Below are 2180 nucleotides of genomic sequence, written 5' to 3'. Positions count from 1 at the left end.
CCTCCCGGCCAGCTTCCGCAGGGACTGGGAAGGACAGCAGGAGCCAGTGGCATCCTACGCGCAGAACTCTGCAGTGGGAGGAATATCCCCTTTATATAAATGAGATATATAGGCCTTTACAAAAGCAGCTCTGCACACCGGGTCTGATCAGATTTGGGTTGTCAGGGCATTTAAAAGATCATGCCATGTCTGTCCCTGAACAGGAGGGCACAGATTTTGGACCAGGTAATTTTAATTCTCTTTCCAGCTCTTTGGATAGCTGCAGTCAGTTCATTCACTTCTCTGCACACTGGCATGACACAGGACTGCTGTGTCTCCAGTGGGACAGTCCTTCTTCTCCAGAGAGACTGCTCTGGGATAGCAGCCCTGGAGTCTGTCATCCCCATGCCAGGTCTAAATTCTCCCTGAACCTTGGCCACACTCAGTACCAATTTTTTCCTGCACTGTGGCAACACTATAAGCACAATCTCTTCAAGGCAGATGTGTAGGCTTGTTAAGACAGAGGGTAGGGGATCAGATATCCGTCCTGAAGGTAAACAAGGAATTCAGAGAACTCAGTGAAGTTAGCTGAGGATCCCTAAGCCAGATCAGCCCACTGCTTGTAGGCTATTGGGGGGAAAGGAGAAGCTTTAGGGTAAAAGCTAAGCTCTGTTGGAGGCAGGGGGTGGGAAACAAGTTGTGTTCAGAGGATGTTTGCAGCTGATACTCTCTGCCCTGCAGGTCTTTCCTGTGTCTGACTTGCCTCAGAGCAGGGTGGGCTCTCACCTATCCCTCTGCCAGGAAAAGCAGAGTAATGTGTTCTGCTCAGCTGCAGAGCTCGTTTCCACACACTGCAGCACCTCTGCCTGGGACATCAAAGTGCCAAGCTCCTCCTGAAGGCATTGTTTCTGTTCCCAAAGAAGGCTGGCAGCTGACCTGCTTGGCTGGGGTGGCCATCAGCACTGTTGCCAAAAGCCCCTCCAGCCTCTCATCCCTCCCTCATGTTTAATGACCTCCATGCAGGGAATTTGCTGGAAGGTCTCAGCCTTTTGTCAGCTCATCTACAAGAACTCCTGCAGGCGGGCATTTGAACTCCTGCAGACAAGGAGAGTGTCTGGAGATCAAGGCTGCTGTGTTTGGGGAGCAAATCCTTCACACGGGCAACTTGTGGCAGGGATGTAGATGGCTGTAGGTGTGACATGAGGCTCCTGGTCCCTGTTACTGCTCGTGGCAATTGCTGCCTGGCTGCTGCATTACAGCCTCTCTGGATCCCAGCCACCAGCAGCAACTTCCCCAACCCTCTCCAGAGGATCCCAGGAAAGGATTTTTGCTGACTATAACCTCCAAATCAATTTTTCCTTCATCTCAGTGGCCTTGGTCAGATTCCTCAGGCGTAGCCCTCAGCCTTGAGCTGAGTAGACAGACCCCCTTCATCCATCTGCATCCATGCACACACTCTCCTGCCAAAGATTCCAAAGTTGCCACCAGAATTGACTTCTGGTTAGTATGGATATATACCTTCTGTCCAATTTTGCTAATAATTCCTGAGTGCAGCCTCAGTGATTCCACCAAGTAAGAATCAGCTCCTATCTTTGGATAGGATCTTTGGATCCTATCTCCTATCTTTATCCTCCCTGTTACCAAAAAAAATCCAGTTTCTTGGCTGGAGGAACTCCTGTTCCTCCCCCTTCCTGACAGGGCCAGGACTGCCACACTCAGCTCTGCTCACTCCCCCAGTGATTCACTGCCAGACACCTGCAGGTGCTGTGGCCATACCTGCAATGCCAGGCTCCTCTCTTTTTTACAGGGAGGGTAATTACAGCCCTGTGCAGGATTCTTAGGAAGGCTGGGCAAACCAGTTTGGTCATCCCTGTCCCCAAGGACACATCCTCGTACTGCCTGAGAGCAGCAGGGGAGGGGGGGCTCACTCAGGGGCAGGTCCAGGGGGAGTTGCTGGGGTTCCACTGTGCAAATCCCTCAGCATCCCCTGCGCACCCCTGCTGTTCCTGGGATGGTGTGTAATGCCCAGCTGGTTTGTGTGAATGAGTTCAGCGTCTGATTTGGGGTCACGGGGGGGAGTTTAGGGGACTGGGGGGCACAGGACATGTGCTGTGGATGTGTGACCTCAGGGCAGCTCAGCCAGCTCTGCAGTGGAGAGCAGGACCACTCATGCTTGCCCCAGAACAGGTTCTTTAATAAAG

This window comes from Melozone crissalis, unplaced genomic scaffold, assembly GCF_028551555.1.
Source record: "Melozone crissalis strain CALT ecotype California unplaced genomic scaffold, PUWL_Pcris_2 ptg000036l_1, whole genome shotgun sequence".
Lineage (NCBI taxonomy): Eukaryota > Metazoa > Chordata > Aves > Passeriformes > Passerellidae > Melozone > Melozone crissalis.
The sequence above is the reverse complement of the archived record's forward strand: the minus strand, read 5'-3'. Positions refer to the sequence as shown.